At 35.1% G+C, this 24,336-nt stretch overlaps 1 protein-coding gene across 7 annotated transcripts in view; it reads left to right on the plus strand.

Moving 5' to 3' along the window:
• LOC126371898 (putative polypeptide N-acetylgalactosaminyltransferase 9) overlaps positions 1 to 24,336 on the plus strand; it is a 118,345-nt gene that overhangs the window by 83,752 nt on the left and 10,257 nt on the right. For 4 of the 7 annotated variants that reach the window (XM_050017317.1, XM_050017314.1, XM_050017312.1 and 1 more), the window contains one exon: positions 2,196 to 2,226. The exons of 2 other annotated variants lie outside the window; for them this stretch is intronic. The gene's annotated coding sequence lies outside the window, so the exon portion shown is untranslated. Of the gene's footprint in view, positions 1 to 2,195; positions 2,227 to 5,072; positions 5,095 to 24,336 lie in introns of those variants that run through there. One more of the 7 variants, XM_050017316.1, reaches the window with a different exon arrangement.

A 24,336-nucleotide genomic window follows, 5' to 3' on the forward strand; every position in this document is an offset into this window, starting at 1 on the left:
ATCATAAATACGGAATTTTATTGCGAGTTTCAGTGGTGTGATAGAAAAGAGATACCCTTTTAGTTGTTTTTTATGTATTTCATATTTATTTTCTTATATGCACGACCATTTTAGTTGCTTTTCATAACTATATCGAAATGTTTTAGCATTACAGTACATAATAACTATTAAGTGTAGTTATCATTCTCTGTCTACCATACATGACATAAAAATTATTTCATGTAATATAAGTTATAATCTAAATTTTAATCCACGTATTCATAACGTTGTGTAGCCAACCAAAAAATCCAATTACAGTATTCTTTGTTTCTTCGTGCACTAGCAACAAAAAGGTAATCTCCATGCGATGAATTGAACGGAAGCTGTTCAAAGTTGTTTAGATGCAGGCGATCGTGACTCGACGACTCGGCAGGTGTTGTGAATGTAGTCGATGGGCGATGACGTCATGTACAATTATGATAACAACATCTCAGGGTTAAAAATGGAAGGCATCGTTGGTTTAGAAGAAATACGTAAAGCGCGAGGTTTTGAAAAATAACAAGATTAGTGGATAGATGAAACATAAATGAGGGTTTTATGATAAATTTAAAGGGTGAAATCAACTCACAATAGCAAATTTAAAAAAAACTTCATTTAACATAAGTTATCAAAGCAATCAAAGACTTAAAATTGAATCAGCCACGTGAAACTTTGTGTTCGGGAAAATTCTTTTATTTTTCTTCAACGTTCTTTCTTAAATTTCCGCGGTTATTAAAATTCGGAGGTGTTTATCTGAAATACCGGCATTAGGCGGAATCGGCGAAAAACCGACAATAAAAAACAGTTGGGTGAAAGTTAATGCTAAATGTTGCCAAGATAAATTGAACTTATTCCACCTAAAGTGGAAAGTTTTACTTGTAGAATCCTTAGGAGGATTTAGGAGGTCAAGAGAGGGTGGTGGCAAATATGAAGGGGGGACATAACCTTATATAAAATTACGACTGTATTGACCTAGGATTGTGAGCGCCACAAAACGAAATAATTGATGTTGAGAGGATTACGGAGTCGATAACGGCTTCGAGGTAAAGTATATATTTACTTAAAAGGGAAATAAATAATTATTTATACCTTTATTGGTTCATAACACTTCAAAAGGAATTTGTACTTTTGTTGGTGATTTGTGGATTAATTTTGTTCATATTCATAAAGAATTCAATTCTTTTTTGTTTTTATTCATAAAAAATATCAATTGAAAAATAGTATTTAAAAATGCTAAAAAATGTTTTAGGAAAAAACTAGCAAGAATCTAATTATTTCTACTATTTCGTGTAAAAATAAGTAAAAATTTTTCTGAAAATGTCAGTTGATAGATAATAGGTGGGTCGAAGACAACTTTGTTGTACAAAGTTCAAGAAGTCGCTTTTCACTATTCAATTAAAGAACGTGAGATAAGTTTGGACAAAAGTTTGCGTCAAATAGTTTTATGATTGATCACCTTCGCCTGAGTTTTCGAGCAAAGATCTATCTAATAAACTTAATTCTCTCTCACAAAATGATTATTTTTAATTGGCATTGTTTTTAGTTAGTTACATGTTTTAAAATGTTAGAGATGCTTCATAAACAGTTTAATAAATAATATGAGCTAAAAAACATAAGGTTACAATATTTAAAGTCTAATACAAAATCAGTAAACCAATTTCATTAATTAAATATACGTTTTTTTTATAAATATACACGGAAGGCATATTTCGAAGCCTAAACCGTTATTAATCCAATGTTAAGTCAATTAGGCGTCGAGTCCCTTATTAAGGGCGGATATAGGAGGATATAAGTGCTCAGAGGCGCGTCGGGTCGGAAACTAAAATCGCGGCACGGTTAGCGCCCGTGGTCTAATGAGTTGGGTAACGAGGACCACGAGTACACCCTAGTACCCTTCAAATCCGACCGATCTACAAACGAACGAGTTGTGTACGTCAAGGGTTTTATGAGATCGTTCTTAGGATGCTGTATGATTTTCGGTCTCGAAAGGGTTAAGCCAGACTACGTTGTCTATTATCGTGACCCTGAGTGCGGCTAATTTGTGATTCGATTGTATTAAGTGGATTTGTACAATGCTTTTTGTGAGTTCTCTGTTTTGGTATGGTTGTTTTGATTGTAAAAACCGTTTATTTCGTAAACAATCGTACTTATTAAATATGTTTTCCTTTTGTCAACAGAATTCAAGCGGGGTGGCGATTGAAGTAAAAGGTACTTAAGCTTAACCTTTATGAAGTCAGAAAAAACATGTCACTTTTTTAATGCAATGAGAAAAATGTAGCGTAATGGCATTATACATTTTTAATACAGGGCGGTTGATGTTATTTTGTCCCAGTCATTTAACTGGCTATTGTGAGTGATGGAAGCTCGACCACGAATTCAATCAATTTATTTCAGGGCAACTTTAATGTCAACTTAGATTCGGAAAGTGAGGACCAAACGTCCGAACCCGAGAGTCATTACTAGGAACATTATTACGATAGTATTTTGTCTAATGGGGTGCCCGTTCGATGGGCATCGCAGATAAATTTAATGGAACTACCCGATCTGTAAATAAAACGGGGTTTTACGGATTAAGGCTGTAGTATTTTACGCGATTTGCAGTGTTTACATGCAAAAGTTGAATATACGTATGAAATGCAAATTGAAATAGCAATGAAATACTTTCATAATCCATACCCCTTACGGACATGAAAAATACATAAGGACATTCCCGTGATGAGGTAGGCAGAGTGACAGGTAAATCAGCAATATAAGTAATGAGTAAATACGTTTTGTTACGAAGACTTAAAACGAATAATGAAAATATTGAACAATGATAAAAATAGAACCACATTAGACATTAATGGTCATAGATGAATCATAACACGATTCAGATGAAGCAATCAAGTAGTTGGTTTTATTTAGAATATAAAACTACCGCTCCACAGCAAGGTCAGCGGCCTCCGGATGTTAGTGCTTATTCTATTAAGGGTACTACACCAACTGATGTTATTACGTTCAAATTAGGAATCATTCACGGTGTAATAAAAATGTTTGACTTTCCTGGTGACCTATTTCAAGGGATTATCGTAGGATATTTAATATACGTATGTTACTTTCGTTGTTTTATGTATTAGAACAAATACATAAATTTACGTTTCTTAGGCCTAATGGGATGGGTTTAGCTTAATGAGAAAACAACAATCATATTATGGATATGACGAAGTATTTGGTATCATGTGATAAGCCCATCACACTTCCATCATGATAAATAGGATACATCCAAGTCGAAGTCGCAGGAAGTTAAAAGTTTTCGCTTTCATGTGTCCTTCTGAAATCAAAATACAATCCATTATTGTGCACTTAAAGTTGCGTTCCTGATAACTTGTTATTTGTTATTAGAAATCAATAGTAGTGACTATTATCTAGGTATACTTTCATTTCCGCCATTATATCTACAGTATCAATAATACTGCCTCAATCTAGAAAATTACATCAAGGCCGTTGCGGTTATTCTAACGCTTCTAAAATTCGCTCTACCACTTTAACTTGATCCCTATAACTTTCTTAGCTTTCAGTAAGAATGTTGCATGAATTTAGTGAAAAGTAATAGGTCAAACTGTGCTGGTCGTATCCCACACGTCCAAAGCACCGCTACTACGCGTTTAAGAGCTAATCGCGTCGAAGCGGCCGCGAGTAGTTAGTAGTTACTGCAACGGTTCTGGCACCGTTTGTGGCCAGATTGATCCACTGCACTGGTTCTGATCGGCGCACTGTTACGTTTTTATTGATTTCATCTGGTTTTATGAATTCCATTCATGTTTATTACCTTGAATTTTCATCTCGTCGTCAAGCTCCCCTTAAGAGGCTTTATCATGTTAATCCGCGACGCTGCGAGGTTTTACAGACTTTGTCCATTCTGCCGCAACTTTAACACCTCGGAATTCATAACTTTTCTTATTATTGAAAAACTTTGTTTATCTAAATCTATCTTTGTTATTGTTATTACCATCACTTTAGGAGCTCGCTGTGATTTGTCGACGTTGGTCATTAATATCGTGATAATGGTCTTAATGTATGTTCGTCGGTTGCGATTGCTGTTTTATTACAATTTTTATTCGCAAAGCGCCTATAACCTTTGATAATTTGTGCTGGAACGACCCAAATATTGGTCCCGGGCGTGCGATTGTGCGCTTTCGTGCGGCAACCGCTTAACTTACTATGAATGGATGTGATGCTTTAATTTGTAGCTTAGACTTAGAGCGACTGGTTTCACGGCTTTTATAATTGTACCGGTTCTTTTCTAACGCGCTTGTTCATTGAATATCGAATACAGTCAACATCCATTTTTTTTAAGTAACTGACAGGTAAACGATGGCTGAGGTAACATCCGCAAACAGCGTATAGAACCGTGACCTTGTCCGATGTAGCCACTATCCACATAGTGCGTGTATCACGACTAGCCTCGGTCACGACTTGAGGAATTCAAATTTCAGAGAGAGCTCTTAATAGAATACATACATGACCATGTCACTTGTTATGATGATGAGCGTGGCCTTTCAACAAGGTCTTGGTATGTTGAACGTGATTTTATTGATAACATCAATAAATTATATGAGAATGAACTAACTGCTTTTGTAATTGTCGCACCAGTTACAGAAAAGCGTGAGTTATCTTTTAATATTTAAGTAAATTGAAATAAAATAAATTATAAGCTAATTAAATGGAACACAAAAATAATAATTCGAAAAAAAAAAACTCGAAAACTTCCATTTTACAACTTTCTTAAATTATACTTTTTCGTGGAACTCCGCTTTTTATCGATTGCAAAGGTATACGTATCATGTAGCAATTCATATGCCAAACATTTCCAAATAAGATAGGAAAAGCCGCTTCGACGCGTGAATACAATTTACGATGGCTGCCGAGGAATTTATACGCCACGTTTAATATTTCACACTGCACTAGGGAGCGTCCTTCTGAGCCCATATACATAATATACAGAATTAAGCATAGTACAGACAGTGCGTAGTGGATGTTATGGCTTTTTGATGGCGCTATTAGTGTTTGGGAAAATGGTGAATCTTGACTGCAGCTGTGCGTATTGATGTCACCTTTATTTAGCTTTACGAGTAAGGCCGTAAATATCTTGCCCTTTATTTCATGCCCCGTATCACTGTTTCTTGTATTGTATTTATTCATCCGCAACAAAATTGCTCTTTTTATTTCAATATAATTATAAACAGTTCCTTAGTTTCTATTGTCATCGCTATACAGTTATGATATTATTCTAGTGAGAATCTTATCTGGATTCATTTATTATGATAACATTGGTGTTATCCTCCTTCAGCTGTCTAACTCTAACAAGGGTCTCGAAGATATTTTGCAAATTCGAAATAGTTGACATAAGTTATTCTCAAGGGGATATTCGCTATCTGCTTTGTTTCATTTCTTGTTGACATTTCCAGTTATTAAATGTATATTAACAGCATCGTGGGATAATAATGTCGCATCCTGCGGTCAGCTACTGTATAATAATGTTCTTGAATTTCATATCAAGTTATGAGGGCTTCATGTGGAAAATGACAGTGACATCTAAATTTAGGAAACACATAACATTAATGACGGACTAACACTGATGAGTAATTAAGTAGATAAAGATTTAGATTTCATTCTGTTTTTCCTACAAAATGACCGTTCTATCTCAAACATCACTTGGTCATAGTTTCACTTTTCGGATACCTCATAATCAATCGACGGCACTATCAGAAATTGCAATGGCTAGCCATTAGCTTAGCAAATTAGAGCACTCATCGTAGCTAGAATCCTGTGTGCTAGTACCCACGAACAATTGCCGATTTCAGATTATAACGTTACGTATATCAGCAGTGGAGCGAATGTAGTGTGGCTCAATTAAGCTTCGGCTCGACGTTGAGTGTCGGCAATACGGTGCGGTAAAATTGTGGTCTCATTAAACGACAGGATCCCTCGCGTCAGACGCTGCGCTGGTGACGGCAGGTTTAACGTAGCGCACGTGATGGTACGACGCCACTTTGTGATACAGTTGTTTTAGCAGGGGAAGAATTAGGGGTTTGTCTCTTTCAGTTTCTTTGATAAAGCATTTTTAAAAACGATTCGCGTTCTCATTGTCTTTGATCTTAATCTAACTTTAAACCATATATTTTAAGGTGGCATCGAATTCCGACCAGAATTTATTTGTTAATTGAGAAAAACGTGGCCTATCCTTGATATTCTTTCCAAAGCGCATGTTAATGATACTTTTTTACTAAAATCCTTATGACTAAGGTACATTTTTGCTTGCTCTTATCCGTTTTGCAAGTGTTTTATTTTACTTATTGTTTACTCTTTGATACTGTATTGCCTTTATATAAATATAGGTAGCCAAGTCTTGCGGTATCGACTCCTTGTGCAAACTTGGTGGGGTAAGTAGGTAAGCTTGGCCGATATTTGTTTGTAAAATAAATAGGCCGCTTCCAGATCAAACAGCATAAAAGAAATGAAATCGATAGAAGTCGGCGAAGGAAATGTCGCAATATTGAATTGAGAGTTCGATTTTGCATTTATTACCTTTTGTGTTAGGATTTAAAAGATTTAAAGTGTGTTTTATGTGTTAGTGTTGTGTGTGTATGGTGTTGTGTGTGTGTGTGTGTTGTGTTGTAAGTGTAGTGTGTGTGTGCGTTAAGTGTTTTTCTTTAAAGTATTTGTTACAAAAAATACTATAAATCTTTAGCTAGCTGTCTGTTTTGGTCGTTTTGGTAATATCTAAGTTAGTAGGTACTAAATTTTGCTCTAATTTGTAGTTTTGTGTTGCTTCTTTTCTTTATCAAAATTCATTGTTACTACTACTACAATTCAAATCATTTCTAGAAACTAGTATTTAAGAAGAAAATTTAACTCAGGAGTGTCTCATCTTTGAATTTAATTAAAAAGTAGTGCGGACTTACGAACTGCTTAGTCCATTCCATCCATTCAGACCATTTTAAGCCGCTCTCCTATTCCAACCCGAGCACAAATGGTTCGAATTCCTACCACCGCCTCATTTCTCTCACTTACTACAGCAAAAGGTGTAATTAGGAAATACCGGGCTAATAGAACACCTATCATTTCCTTTGCTCATTGGTCTAATGAAAAAATCCCCAGACCTTTAATCAGCAGTATGCTGATCTAAAAGGTTATACGTATGTAGGCATATGTTTCGCAATTTTCTTTGGAGTTCCCAAAGGACACTGGAACGTCAATGAAGAAATGCTAAGATATATTTCTAGTGTAAGTGTTTTGTATGTCACAGTTGAAATGTGAAGTGCAAGTACAGCCCGGCCACTCTATACAATAACTCGTTCGTACAGCATAAGTGCGAGCAAGAGAGACAGTTTGCGCGCGCTCCCTTACTCCTTAACTTACGTGGCCGTAAGCTGTTAAACTAAAGTGAGTCCCACGAGATTTTGAGGGTCGAAATGTCCGTTCTATACGTATTATTCTATTTTCTTTGGCACAAGGTTGCACGGCAGAACATAATTACGTTTATAAAAAATCCCAGGTCATAAACGCGAAATGTTCACGCTTAAACAAACAAAGTGTCTACACAATTTAGAAAGAACATACAGAGAAAGTGCAGGAACAATCAATTGTTCCATCCCAAAAGATAACGGCCTCCGCGGACCAGTGGTTGAGCGTTGGGCTCACGATCCGGAGGTCCTGGGTTCGAATCCCGGTGGGGACATATCACAAAAATTACTTTGTGATCCCTAGTTTGGATAGGACATTACAGGCTGGTCACCTGATTGTCCGAAAGTAAGATGATCCGTGCTTCGGAAGGCACGTTAAGCCGTTGGTCCCGGTTACTACTTGTGTGCGTAAGTACGTAGTCGTTACATGAGCCATGTCAGCGGCCTTTGGCGACTCAATAGTAACCACAACCCACACGATAGAAGAAGAAGATTCCAAAAGATACGATGTCGCAAATCAGGGTCCTCGACCTGCTTCCCTCGATTAAGTAATGACTCGTCATTGCCATAATTATTATAATTGTATTATTTATATTGGGCTGAACCAGTCAAGTGATTATGCCAAGGGCGTTTGTTTGCCATCCGGCATGACAGAGGGATAGCGTTTCAATTTATAGATGCTTGTTAGTGGCACTCGCGTAAGTAGAAACCTTGTTGGGTCGTGTGATACTTCTGTCGTATCAATCTTTTCTAAAGATCTATTAAACCGGTAAACTATTTGAATTAAAATTAAATTTTACGAATAATGTTGTTTTACTTTACTATATATTTCAGCTTTTTTTTTGTCAAAAAAAGAATAATTAAGTATTTATATAAGCTTTTTGGCGGGAACGGGAACGGGACAGTTGCTTTCTTCATTGAATAATCTAAATAATTAATACGGAGTGGTGTTTTGTGGTTAATGATCGCATTAAGTTAGTCGAAAAACATTTGCGACAGTATTATTATATCGGAGTATTCAATAAACAAAGTCTCTTAAGTTTATGCGGACTTATGAGTTAATTCGTTTGGGGTTCGGAGCAGGAGTCTGCTCCGAGGGTGGGGGCTTAGGTTTCATCATCATCACCTTTCATGATTTCATTAATCATCAAGAAAAAAAATCCGTAATACATGGCTGTATGGGCCTAGTTCCCTTTGCTTTACCCTTCGGGGAAAACCAAAACAAAAAAAAGTATTTATATAAATTTTTACATGACTTGAGTCTACTTGGTCTGTGGTCGGCTTTTCGGCGGGAAACGGGAACGGGACAGTTGCTTTCTTCATTGAGTAATCTAAATAATTAATATGAAGTGGTGTTTTGTGGTTAATGATCGCATTAAGTTAGTCGGAAGACATTCGCGAGTGTTATTATATTGGAGTATTCAATAAACAAAGTGTATCTGCCTATTTTCGCTTCGTGCCGGGAAGCCGCTTCATAACTCAAAAGTTTATGCGGACTTTTGAGTTAATTCGTTTGGGGTTCGGAGTAGGAGTCTACTCCGAGGGTGGGGGCTTAGGTTTCATCATCATCACCTTTCATCATTTCATTAATCATCAAGAAAAAAAATACGTCAGACATGGCTGTATGGGCATAGTTCCCTTTGCCTTACCCTTCGGGGAAAACCAAAACAAAAAAAAAATTACATGACTTTTGGTGTCAGCGATTTTTGAAATTGTGTTCTTTTTTTGAAAAATATTTTGGACAAATAACATTTTCTCTTCATTCATTTAAATCTTGACTATAGATAGGTATTTTAGTTTTACATTTTATTTTTATTAGTGATATTGTTAATAAAAAATATTTTCTTGTACATTCCTCATTATTTTTTTTATAACAATAAATAATGATTTATGACTTTCTGTGCTATAAATTTTACAACGTTTTTACTGACATAATAAAACGTAACGTTATCTGTTTGCAATCAGGTAAAATACTTCATATATTATATTACAGCGCGATCGTAAAATGTTGCAAGTACTCTTTATACACTCTGTTTCTTTATTTTCTTTGCTTTTTTACGCATTTTAAAAGAAAATCTAAGCAATCTACCAGGTGGAGTATAATATTTCGATAAGAAGATTTCTGAGTTTCTAGTGAGACGTAAACTGGCGGCTTTTAGGAATATTGATGGATTGGCTCTGACTGATGACATTATGCATAAACATCTTGTTACTTGACACGTCGAGTATTACATTATTCACACACAGACACAGATCAGAAAATTATCCTTGTATTTGTCGGTGAACGTAACGGATGTAAGTGCCGTACTTACGACTAAGCCATGATTCACATATAAACAATCTGAATACGAGAGCTTCATTCTATCAATCAAAAAATAACTTACCACATAAATATAAATGTTTCTATATGTCCCAAGATTTGACTTGCATGTTACGCTAAAGACAGCATCAAGGTTTGATAAGAAAAATGAAAGGGCGCAGACAAAATAAAACATATTCAAGCGATTCCTAGATTTTGTAAATAAATATATGCGTAGAAGAATACAAAAGATAAAACATAAGTGTTTAATTTTAATTTTGTATGTATAATTCAATCATATGAAATCTACCCTACTCAAAGGGCTGTCAGTGCAAAAAAGCAAGTAGTAAATACATAAGTATAAAACGACCAAAGTAATTGTAATTGATACCACCCTGGAACTGTATATGAAATGTCACCGCCAGCATTATTGCTAGCTTACGTTACAAATCCAATTTACTACAAAACAGTCACTTTACATGTTCTCGCGAGCAATTTACGAGTGCGACGTCGAAAAAGAACAGTTTTTATCTTCATTTTTTATCTCCACTAATGCCCGGAAGGCGTGTTTTTGTTTCGTGTGCATTTTCCAGGGCGGTATGACGTGGCAAAAAGAAAGAGCCGGGAAGAAAGTAATTTAAGTCGTGTCACTCCCAGTGGCAGTCACCGGTGACTACATTCTACCTTCATCTTGAATACATTAAACACGTAGTGACCGGGCACGTGCTTATCTGCTACCAGGAGAACTCGGTTCTATTAAACACATTTTTATTTTATTTTAGACAACAAACGATAATTATATTTATTGCATTCTTGGGGGTTAGAAAGGCCACATCGAAGCAATTCATCTAAAAAAGCAATATTGCAATTTGACATTTGCGCATATAAATGTGCGCAATGCACACAAAATGTCAAAAAGCAATGTTGCTGTTTTAGATGAATTGCTTCGATGTGGCATTTTTAACCCCCCTGGAGTTTTTAAAGAGAACTTCAAAATTGACGAAAGTACAAACAGGAACTCTGTAAGGGTACAACACATCTTATCTACAGCTCAAAATACTTAAAAATTATACTGATATTAGAGAAACAAGATATACTAAAAATACATTTATTTTCTACACTTATTGAAAGTCATATTTGTATTTCGGTTCGATCGTACAATCCTTTCACTTCTTACCACTTCCGGACATGTTGTGCAATTAAAATGTCAACAAGAAAGTAGATTTGATGTCTGGTCTTCATTTTTTCATATTGCTGGTTGAATGAGGAAGACGATCCTAAAATAATTTTATCTATTACGTTTTCCCTGCTTCTAATCCATTACTGCTACATTTATGTCAGATTCTCAAAGACATTTGCAACGCAATCAATCAATAAAGTGATATTAATGGTCGGCATTATGCGATTGTTTTTCTCTTAATATTTCCTACACATTGCATCACGATACGATTCCAGTTTTTGTTAACAATGGTAAAGCCGCGTGAAACAATACATTTTCCGCTCTACGGAACTTATGAAATATTTTTATTCTCACGAGTGGTCTGTCAGTTCTAACACTTTATTGGATCTACGCTAATCTTACAGTTGCCATAATGATTTAATTTGATTTTATGGTCTTAATTGTACTTCGTCTTCAAATTACATGCTACTTAATATCATGTATTCTACTCTTCTATCGTGTGGGTTGTGAGGTGGATGATTACCCTCAGCAACCCTGGTGTCAAGATTATTATTGAGCCATCAAAGGCCCTGATATGGCTCCTGTAACGACTAATTATTAACATCAGTAACTAGTAACCGGGACACCGGCTTAATCTTGCTTTCGGACAATCAGATGATCAATCTGTAATGTTCTAACCAAAATAATGATCACAAAGTGTTTTTTTGAAATATAATTATCCCCATCGGGACTCGAACCCGGGACCTCCGGATCGTGAGCCCAACGCTAAAACTGCTGGACCACGGAGACATTAATCATGTATTCATTATTACTTAATTCTTCTATTTTGTGGAATGCTAAATATTTTTACAACTCTTCTCACTATCGTTGGTTTGCAAATCGCATTTATTCCTTTTGTAAAAATTCTTTTCACTTACAATCACAAATTAATTGGAAATTGTTTTAACTTCATCATGATTGCTTGTACAGTTAAGCTTCAGTCGTAACTAGGTAATTGAGATGTTGAATGGACGTTTATAATTAAGCTTCTTTAATTAATAATTCAATCAGTTATGATCAGTGAATTGCTGTTCCCGGGAATCTTCCCAAAGTGGGAATTTTCCCGTTGTAAAAACTCATTAATAGTAAGGAGACTAGCTGCTTTTCTTTATTCAATTTGTTCTTTCTTGTACCGTAGTCTTGTCGCCACCATACTTGGCACATTTTGATATTCACCCATTTATGTCTTTTTTTTTACAATAATATAATGTAATTATTGTCTTTACCATTATTCGATACGGTATAAGAGCCCCCAGTATTCTCTATTTGTGCAACCAAGTAAGGTACCATGGGAAGGAAGCCAATAAAAATGTGCCAATCATTATCCCGTTTTTCACAGGGTCCGCATACATAACCTAAAGATTTGACATGTCCGGTTTTTTACGGAAGCGAATGCCTGACTGCCACAATAACAATATGACAATATGTAATGTTATTATGTGATTTTATGCAAGTGTTTTCTTTTTCTTTTCTCTGTATTGTTGCTACGTGTGTAGCGTCCTTTAATAATTAATGATTGATTCTTATACTTAGACATAGTTACAATAATTCACAAAACAAAAATAACTCAAAGCAGAAAATTATCTAAGACGTTTACATAACGTAATGTTTATCGATTTGCAATACAGCATCGTGGGTGAGTAGGTAACGTTAAATTTCCTTTGTAAGAAAGTTAGGAACTAACAGAGACCTACAAACGTTACCGCTTCACTTTAAATGTCTCTAAAATAACCATATTGCCTAAATTAATTATGTTTTTTAGACTATATTACGTTGTTATTCGTCATGCAATTGTAATAAAAAATATTTCAATTTGACTCCGTGGGAACTGAGTTTTTTCCCAGGTCTTTACCCCGTCTAGCCGTCTGGTAAGCGCACTCATTATCATTTTATTACTTTACAAACAATACTAATATTAAAGCTGCAATCTAACCTTACATATTCGGATATATAATTGATGTTTTTTTATGAAATTCATTACAACAATATCCTCTTCGCCAACAGAAGTATGTGTTAATGGAAAAAGAGGATAGAAAAAAGTTAATTTCGGAGTGAGGTCCGATGCTATGCATGGCTTTAATACCTCGCAAATGTCATTAGTGGCACTCTTAGGGGTGGTAGAAGGGGAGGTCACTACCCCCTGACCGGTATGCCTAGGCACATTCTAGCCTGCATGCACGGTTGCTTTGTATCTTTTTCGAAGCCGGCGTCCTCGTTTGAAAATAGATTTTATTTAAAAGTTAAAGTGAGTTTGGGTTTTTGGCAATCACGCAAACGGTCGGATTGATTTTGATGAAAACTGATTGGTTTGATTTTGAATAACATAAAATAAAGTGAATAGTCATATACGTCCCACTGCTGGGCACAAGCCTCCTCTTAATCTATCGGAGGGGGTATGGTGCATAGTCCACCACGCTGCTCCAGTGCGTGTTAGTAGAGGTGCATTCCGAAACACGGAATCACCTCACTTTTTCGGACTATCAAGTGATTCAACCTGCGTTTTCTTAGCCAAACAAGGGCAGTCTCACAAAGTGATTTCGACAATGTCCGAACCTCCAGATCGTGAGCCTAACGCTCTAATCATTAGTACTAAACAATAATACGCTGTTAGTAATAAATAATAATATCAACTGATAATAAATAACTACGCTGCTGGATTGGGATTTTAACATAAAATAATAATGCTTCTCATCCCGTGCATGTCGTATAAGTCGGATAAGGGTTTGGTATGTCCACTTTTTTTTTGAACTGCATTAATTGCCCAAACCTTTTGTATTAACGTTTTTTTGCTGCACAGTGAGTTATAATTGCGATAATATGATTATATAATCACCTTACCTGTCAACGTGGAAACTAGAAAACTAGATAGATAAAATAAAAATAATGTTTAATATGGTAGCAGGACGTGGAAATACATGTTAGCTAATACTTTCAATGACATTCCACAAAATATACTATATGAGTGTAATAACAAAACCAAATACTTACCTGTGGGTGAGCCCATTCTCACTTGTATAAACCTCATAAGGTTTCTTTAGCATGTCTTAGAAATAGAAATTAAATATGTAACCATATCTTCATAGGTGGGTAATTATGTTTGCAAATTTTGACTTGAAAATAATAACATTATTTATGATTTTAGCTTTATCCATACCTTAATAAACCCAAAATTATATCCTCTTATAAATTTGTGACAAATACCCATGGGGTCTCGTAGTTACATGAAAAACGGGCTTTACGAGTTTTTATGCGACTTGATCAGGCGTCAAATTGGTTCACGGTTCTCGTAAAATGAGGATATTTTAAGGATGTATATATCTACGTCCAACAGGAAATATTACTTAATTTAATATTATACGCGTTTAATCAAACATTAAATGATATAAATTTTAAAGCTTGCTTGTCTGTCCGTAAAATTCAACGAGAATACTAAAAGAATAATCTATTAACAATGCATATGAGCATTAAAATACAAAGTATATTCAGTTCAATATGACATGTAACATATTTTCTTGCATAAATTGCGTCTGTGTTTTAATTCGAAAAATGTATTCTCTCTTAGTACAACCTTATCCTCTTATGAAATGGCTTCAGTTAATTATTTTTCACATTAAAATGATATTCATTTCTAGAACGAAGTTTAATTTGTTTTATAAAAAAATATATTCCCAGCAGAAAAAGATCATTTATATCTTAAACAATGAAGAAGTTATCAAGCGTCTACCTTTACACAAGAGACACAAAGTTTCTCCAAGTCGACTTTTCTTGCCTAATTAAGTTTTGCTCCGAGCTTCATTGAATTTAAATACTTTGCCTCCAAAAATTCTTTTTATTTTCCCCTCTTTTTTCTTCCTCTTGAATGATAGCTGGCCGTTTTATTCTTGCTTCCTCTTCGCATTTTGATGGTTTCATCGATGTGACGAAGTGGGCCCTAAAGCTATCCTGTCTCTTAAAGGTACCCAAATTGGCTCATTTTGTCTTTGTGCTTTAGAAAATCCGACTGTTTTTAAGGAACCCACGCATTTTTTCACAATTTCCTTTCGTGAAACTGATTTCATCATTGACTTGATATATTGTTATCCCTCGATATTAATTTATCATAACATAATTCAGAAAAGAATTGGCCGTTAGTAAGTTTGTTTTTTTTTTCGATTGAATAACTACTTTTTTAAACATAATATCCGTAGAATTTGCTCTTTGTTCTGAAACTTTTAACAGAGATGTCTAAAGCAAGACTTCTCTGTATTAAAATTATAAAAACAAAAGTAAAAACTAAAATCCGACTACGGAAAAATCACGTTTTAAAAGTATGAAACAAGAAAATAGGCATATTTCTCTGAAATTCTACCAAATAGTGATGTGTATAAGATACCCGTAGTCGTATCCCAGACTATCCTAAGAGGTGGCTTACACGGCGTGATTTTCCGTAGTTGTGTTTTAGTTTTTCAACTTTTATTTTTGTTTATATTATTTTGGGATCATATTTATTAAGATAACGTCTTTTATGCAAGATTTGGAGATAGAACGAATTCGGAATATACGTAAATGTCTGAGCAATTCAACGTAATTACCGAGTTCTTAAAACCAACCAGTAAAATGTGCAAATTAAGCTCTTTTATTTGATACCCAACAAAATACCATTTGAATAAAAAAAAATATTTCAGGTTTTGTGCTCCAGAGGGTGCTACATCAAATTATTAGCGTGATGTCACATAGCCTATAATCACCTGACAGTTAAGACGGTTCTAGCAACACATATTTTGTTAAATTCTGACAGGTGGTTTAGAAGTTAGGTGCGAACAGGCTAAAAAACACATAACGCTCCTTTTTGCTTTGCCGCAGTCGAGTAAAAAGGATAAGTTTGCAGTAGTAAACTGGGAAAATAGAGTTGCTATTTCTGAAACAAGTAACCTAGTTAGGTATTCTGCCTTCAGACATACGTACCCCAGCCATTATTAAACCTATGGTATTTAAACTAGGTATAGTAAGTAGAAAATAATTCGAAATTACGTAAACATTCATTGGCCAAACCCGCTCATTTGTTATCTATCACGTAACATGCCGACAGACGTCTATAATTGGTGAAAATGCCATAGCATCGTGTCATGATTTTAACAAATTTAAATTAAACCTGTTATGGTTTTAGTAATTTTAATCAAATGTCACGATTTTATGTCACAACGGAATAGCAACGTCAAACGGAATTATTATGAGGTTGGTAACAATTATATGACAGTGGTGCCACCATTCGTTAACGTTCAAGGGTGGTTTCAAAAATTGGATCGGCGGAAGGAGGTCATTCGGAAGACGACCACCGAAGGAATCAGACATATGGTGACTCCAAGTTACTGAGTACCGATCTCTAGCAGAGCGGGACTCCACCATATTAGTCGAGAGGACATTATTATCACAATTCAGAAGTCTCAAAAAAACCCACCCACACTACTAGTGTGTGCTACGGCCTATGTAAGTACAATACATAATTATATACGTTCAATTGTAATCGTACGATATATTTTCATCATCCTATAAAATATTCTTTCACGGACGTGAATTCAAACTTATTCATTGTGCAGATACTATCATAATAGCTTAATTGTACCTACCGACAGGATGTTTTTTTTTTTTTATTGTTTTAAAAGATCGATAGGAACGTAATTTTAAATATATAAAATACAGTTTATCAAGGAAAAGTAATGATTAAAGCGCTGAAGTTGTATTTCATCTAACAACTCTGTAGCGTTTAGTAGATACTCGTGTACAAGTATACCCGCTATTATTTCTCTTGTACATTTTATAACTATCAGCACAATGACTAGGTATTTTTTATACTCCTGTTTCCAAAATAGTTAAAATTGAAGTATGAATCATGTAACGTAGTCGTACCTATTAACTTACAATAATTAAGTTTTATTACTACACCGCACCGTCATAAATTCATGATATTATATATTTTTAATTTTTTGGAGGTAGTCTTTGAAATGTTAACTCTTTTTAGTTTATTCTGATCTTTCTTTCCTTGTTGTGTGACGTGAGCGTGCGTCCTAATAATTTGTTGTGTGACGTGAGCGTGCGTTATTATATTTTTGTGTGACGTGAGCGTGCGTCCTTATATTTTTGTGTGACGTGAGCGTGCGTCCTTATATTTTGTGTGACGTGAGCGTGCGTCCTTATATTTTGTGTGACGTGAGCGTGCGTCCTTATATTTTGTGTGACGTGAGCGTGCGTCCTTATATTTTTGTGTAACGTGAGCGTGCGTCCTTATACTTTTTGTGTGGCGTGAGCGTGCGTTCCTACTTTTTTTTTTGTATATGACGTGACCGATACGTTACATAAGAGTAATATACAGATGACATTGATTGATAAAAATGAGTATTAATAAAGTAAAATATACAATTTCTTATTAATATTTAGATTTGTAAGACACGTGTAATATATCTTACAAGGATCATGTAGATCGTCGTCAGTAAGATATATATTAATTAAAATGAAATAAAATGAAACCATTTCAAGATCGTTCTTTTTGCTATAGTTATTTTTGTCCTATAGAAGCATCGCGCACAGTATATAAAAAAACTCGTTTTCATGATGAGTACTCGTTTTCATGATGAATACTTCGATTTAAAAATATATATTTGTATAAAAGAAAAAAAAAAAGTTATTTGTTTAAGCTGAATAAAATGTAATTGGTACAAGTGTAGTAATATTACTACTCTTTTTCAGACGATGGCAGACTCGGTAGCCTCTGATAGTAGTGGAGGTCTTCGTTTGGCACGAAAGAATCGCTTGATCAGCTACTCCAGTGATTCTTCGGAAGATGAGAGCCCATCAGAAAACCCACCATTAGCTACTTATAAACGGCGGCGCATTGTAGCTCCTAGCGATGTTGAAGGACGGTCTTCTAATGCTTCCAAGCGTCGTCTGACATCGAAATCTGTGGAACCGTCTCACAAGCGTCACAAAAAGAACAAAAATGTTGACGTTACGGAACTAGTGAAGGCACTACATTCAACCAAGAGCAAGGGTCTTATTAATTCTCAACAAATGTTAAATGCTTTACCCGAATTCGACCCTGAGAATAAAAGCCAAAATATAAATATTTGGCTTCATAAAGTAAATGAATATGCAAGAATCTACGATTGGGATGACAGACAAACGTCCCATTTTGCCACTCAGAAATTACTTGGTACAGCAAAGAACTGGTTTTATTCTCTACCCAGCTTGGACTTCACGTGGGCAGAATGGCAGAATAAATTACGTCGCGCTTTTCCCGTGGAGGATAACTTTGCAGTTATTCTTGAAGAAATGTTTTCGAGAAGGTCTAAACCCGATGAAAGCCTTCGCATCTATTTCTATGACAAGCTGATGTTACTGAATAGATGTGAAATTACCGGGAAAAAAGCAGTAGATTGCGTAATTCATGGAATAACAGATTCATCACTAAGAAATAGTGCACAAGCATTAAAGTGTCAAGAACCAGAAGATTTACTAAAGTATTTAGTCACTCAACAACCTCAAATTAAGACCTTTACTCAAACTCAGAAAAAACGAGGATACTTTGAAGGTATAGAAACGGAAGTTCAACGTGTTAAAGTTAAATGTTTCTTTTGCGGCATCGAGGGACATACTACCAATAGATGTTTCAAGATGAAGAAAGAGCGAAATTCGTCAGCTAACATGCTTAAATGTTTCAATTGTAACGAAGAGGGACACCGATTTTCACACTGTCCGAAAATTCTCTTGCAGTGTAATGTTTGTAAAAAAATCGGACACGATGATAAACACTGTGATCGAGGTTCCTCTTCAAATACAAAAAGTTTTGTAAAATCTGAAAAAGTATTTAACATTAACTCTAACAGTTGTAAGAATGATAAATTTGTAAAAAATGCAGAAATTGAAAATAAAGTACTTAAATCTTATATTGATTTTGGCAGTGATTGTTCACTATTAAAAGAAACTGAAGCTAAACAATTAACAATAGACAAAATATTTTCAGACTTACCTGTAATGAGAGGTTTTGGGAATTCCTTTGTTTCTCCCCTATATAAAAGCCAAATTACGATTGCAATTGACAAAGTTCAAGCCAATATAGATGTTTATATTGTAGACGATAAATATTTAAAATATCCTTTGCTGATAGGACAAAACTTTACGGAATCTCCCAATATCTCCGTCTTGAAAGATAATAATACGTTGACCTTTTATGACACTGCTAGTGCTGAACCTGAAATATCAACAATAAAATTAATAAACATTAACGACATTGAGATCAAAGGCTTGCAACTTATACCAGTAACAAGTACTCCTTTATATACTGGTGATATTTACGTCGAAACCCAATGTAGAAACGAACCTGGAAAAGAGTACCGTATTCATCAAGGTATATATAGTCTAAAAGATGGTAAATGTGACATACTCATCTCTAACTCTGCAAGTGCACCTTGGTTATTAAAATCTAATACCACTTTAAGCCGCGCTCTCATTTTCAAAGAAGTTGATATTAAGAATGTAAAACTTATTAGAGAGGAGCGCAAAGATAATTTACCACCTCTGAATAGAGATGATATTCGTGTTGGACCTAATATTGATAACGAGACGCTAGACGTATTATACTCATTGTTACAAAGCTATCGAGATTGCTTTGCGTGTTCTATGGAAGAAATAGGTTGCGCCCCAAAAGAATTTGAAATGAAAATTGAATTAAATGACAATAAACCAATCGTGTACAGGCCTTACAGGCTGTCTCACTCCGAGAGATCTAAAGTTCGAGATATAGTCTCTGAATTAAAAGAACATAATATTATTCGAGAATCAAATTCAGATTATGCTAGCCCAATATTAATGGTAAAAAAGAAAACAGGTGAACAACGACTGTGTGTGGACTTCAGAGCCTTAAATGCTAAAACAGTCAAAAATCGATATCCACTCCCACTTATAGACGATCAAATTGGTAATTTAAGTGGAAATCGACTCTTTACTACATTAGACATGGCCTCAGGCTATTATCAAGTGCCTCTGTCTGAAGGAAGCAAACATTTGACAGCTTTTGTAACCCCGGACGGCCACTACGAATTTAATCGTATGCCGTTCGGGCTAGCAAACGCTCCAGCCGTTTTCCAGAAGTTAGTCAATCAAATTTTAGGCCCGAGTAGATATGATGCGATTCTAGCATATATGGATGACTTACTCATCCCTACTAAAACTTTGAGTGAAGGTTTTGAAAAACTAGAGCAAGTCTTGAAATTGATTCGCGAATATGGGCTTACTTTAAAATTATCAAAATGCAATTTTTTCGCCACAACTATAGATTATCTGGGGTATGAAGTTTCATCAGATGGTATAAAACCTAGTACACGAAAAACGCTAGCTATTGAACAATTCCCAGTACCAACAAATGTGCACGAAACCAGACAATTCCTTGGTTTGGCGAGTTATTTCAGAAAATTCGTTAAAGGCTTTGGAGAAATTGCACGACCTTTAACTCATCTCCTGAAGAAGAATGTAGAGTGGCATTGGATGGAAACCGAAGAAAAGGCTTTCACAACCTTAAAAAACATCTTGTCTAGTCGACCACTTTTGGCGCTCTACAATCCAACATTTAAGACTGAGCTACATACTGATGCTAGCGCTGCTGGAATTGGAGGTATTTTAATGCAATGGCAGGGTGATTCTAAAGAAATAAAACCGGTGGCTTATTTCAGTAGGCAAACGTCTCCTGAAGAACGAGTTTATCACTCATATGAGCTTGAGACGTTAGCGGTTGTATGTTCATTAAAAAAATTCAGAACCTACTTGTTGGGTATTCCATTCAAGATACTCACTGATTGTAAGGCTCTTAGGCATACCTTAAGTAAAAAAGACCTCATGCCTAGAATAGCACGATGGCTACTGCAAATGGAAGAATATGACTTTGAAATCGAATATCGACCTGGTGACAGAATGGCCCACGTCGATGCTCTCAGTCGAAATCCAGTTGAGGCTCCTAATGATGACTGTATTCCTGAAAATGTATTATCAGTGATGAATATTCAACAAAGTGATTGGATAGTCACTTTACAACTGGGTGACCCGGAAATAAGTCGTATTGTTAAAACTTTGAAGCCTGAAATAGATGAAGAGTATAAAGACTTAAAACTACATTACGTTATTAAAAACAATGTTCTATACAGAAAAATTGACGGTGATTGCAACAATCTAAGATTAGTAATTCCAAAAGGAGCAAGGTGGCAAATTTGTCGTCAAAATCATGACGAAATAGGTCACTTTGGGGTTAAAAAAACATTAGATCGCATTCAAAACCAGTATTACTTTCCCAAAATGTCAAATTTCGTCAAGAAATATGTTAGTGCTTGTTTGGAATGTGCTTACAATAAAGACAATATTCCTACGAAACAAGGCCACATTTTTCCAATTGACAAAGTTAGTGTACCTTTTCAAACAATTCATATCGACCACCTTGGCCCTTTTATTAAAAGCAAACGAGGTAATGCATATATACTTACCATTGTAGACAGTTTCTCGAAGTACACCTTTATCAGACCAGTGAAAGACACGAAGAGTAATACTGCTGTTAAGGCATTACAAAACTTATTTCAAGATTTTGGAACACCAGATAGAATCATTTCCGATCGAGGTTCAGCTTTTACTTCTGGACAATTCAAACAATTTTGTACTGATAGAAACATAAAACATGTCTTGAATGCTGTAGCTTGCCCTCGCGCTAACGGTCAAGCCGAACGATATAATCAGACCATTTTAAAAGCACTAGCTACACAAAGTTCGAATCGAAATGAAAAGGATTGGGATTTGGAGATACCAAATATTCAATTTGGCATGAATAACACCATCAATTCTACAACGAATAAAACGCCATCACAAATTCTTTTTGGAATGAGATTTAAAGGAAAATCAGACAATATGTTCAACAAAATTACAGAAGAAATGACAAACATGACTGAAGACATTACAGAAATTAGAAACGAAGCAAAAAAGAGTATTGACGAAAAACAAAATAGAATGAAAGAGACTCACAATGCAAAGCGATCCTCTGCAAGACAATATCAAGTTGATGATTTAGTCAAAATCACAAAAGTAGGATTCAACGATAACCCGGGGCAAAGTAAAAAACTCCTTCCTAAATTTAACGGACCATACAAAATAACAAAAGTATTAGGTAATGACCGGTACGCAATATCTAACGTACCAGGATTCGCTAAGTCAAAAAAGTATTCTTCGGTAGTTTCTGCCGACAGAATGAGACCGTGGATCAATATCAAAGCCCTCAATGTCGTTAGTGATGATGAATCTTCTGTTACTGACTCATCTACTTAATTTTAAAAAACATTGTAAATAAGACGTCATTTCATGTAATATTAGATCATACATAGAAATAATAATAATAATAAAAAAAAACAACACACACTTAAGTATAAGATACGAGGTAAATATATTTCTGTTTATTTTTTTACATATACATAGAATTATGATTGTTATTTGAAATTAAATATTAATGAAATCTTTTTATTTTACGTTATAATATGTATATTTCATTTGTTTATTCTACTTAGTTACCCATAGGCTCACAAAAATGACTACAAAATAAACTTAAAAATCAACCAGCAATCACGGCCAAATGTCATGATAACAACAATAATTTTGTCTATGGTATGGGTAATAAAATTAGTTCAATACAGTAATTTAACATTTCTAAATTCTACATCTGGTTATTTAAGGTAGGTACTTATGTGTAAATAATAAATGTTTTGTATAACATTTCGTTGTTTTGTTTTGTAATTAATTCGTGCGCCGGAGTCTGCACGCTGTCCGATGGCCGAATGTCATGATTTTAACAAATTTAAATTAAACCTGTTATGGTTTTAGTAATTTTAATCAAATGTCACGATTTTATGTCACAACGGAATAGCAACGTCAAACGGAATTATTATGAGGTTGGTAACAATTATATGACAGTGGTGCCACCATTCGTTAACGTTCAAGGGTGGTTTCAAAAATTGGATCGGCGGAAGGAGGTCATTCGGAAGACGACCACCGAAGGAATCAGACATATGGTGACTCCAAGTTACTGAGTACCGATCTCTAGCAGAGCGGGACTCCACCATATTAGTCGAGAGGACATTATTATCACAATCGTCTTAAAAGCCGAGAGGGTCTAGGAGATTATGAATAATGATGTAAATACAGTTGCGGCTCTGGAGGGCGAGATAGTAAATAATAGTGCAAATTATACACTGGCGCCATCTCGTGACTTGTGGGTGGTGTCGTCGCCGTGCCACCGAACCCCGGCTTAGGTCATGGTTACTGCGCGCGCGCAAACCGATGCCGCGAAGATAGCGCGGAATGGAAATTATAGCCCTAAAGTAACGGGTTTGAAGGTTGTAACTCATGAACGCGCAGAAAAATAAAAAGTCTATTTAAGCTTTTTTTTAAAATAAAAAAGCAACGTTCTGTCTAACAATGGAACTAAAATTAAGATCATTCGGTTTTATTAATTCTTCATTAGTAAAAATTATTTAATAACAACGAGTAGCAGATATTGTAGCAAATATTACAAACTAACCAATAATCAGAATTTTAGTTTTAGTCCATTACTGATTAGATAATAATACTTTAGATACCTAATTATTATTGCTAACATACACTACATTTGGTGCTAAATTAATAGAAACATATCTCCAATAGTCGGATTTAAATATTAAGAGAAACATAAATAGACATAAAAAAGCTTATGACTTCAGTGTATGTAGTCTTTTACTTTTTCATAGATACACAATTCCATTTCCCTCTTTATTAACGCGATGCCAGCTTAACCGGCTGTGAACTTGCCACAAAATAATTTAAATACTTAGCGGTTCCGTGTACCATTATATTGTGACACCGCTTAAACTATTTAATTAAAATTGTTCTTTGCAATTGCGCCTGGTACAGCACAACTTTATTCTAACTTGTGGACTGCAGAAAATGCTCGTTGCAAGAAACAGGGTGTCTTTTCTATTTTATTTACGTTTAAGTTTATAAATAGCTCTTGTGCAAGTGTGGTTGAGTTGAGATGCCTCAAAGCTGCGCTGTTGAAATGATCTCGTGCGCAAACACATTTTAACTTTTTAACTTACAGCTACAGCTGGCATACCAATACCTATTTTTTATCAGCAGTTGTGAAAAATGTGATGTGCACACCAAAATAGAAAAAATACTACATACGCCTTTTTATATAATGACTTTTTGTTGTTGGGGTAGGCAGCGACTCTACTACAAAAAAACCTACTTTAGGTACTTACCTACTTTTTAATTTTGTATTTATTGATATTAATGGTTATTTTGGCAGTAATTGGTCCAAA

Source organism: Pectinophora gossypiella, chromosome 13 (genome assembly GCF_024362695.1).
Source record: "Pectinophora gossypiella chromosome 13, ilPecGoss1.1, whole genome shotgun sequence".
Taxonomy (NCBI): Eukaryota; Metazoa; Arthropoda; class Insecta; order Lepidoptera; family Gelechiidae; genus Pectinophora; species Pectinophora gossypiella.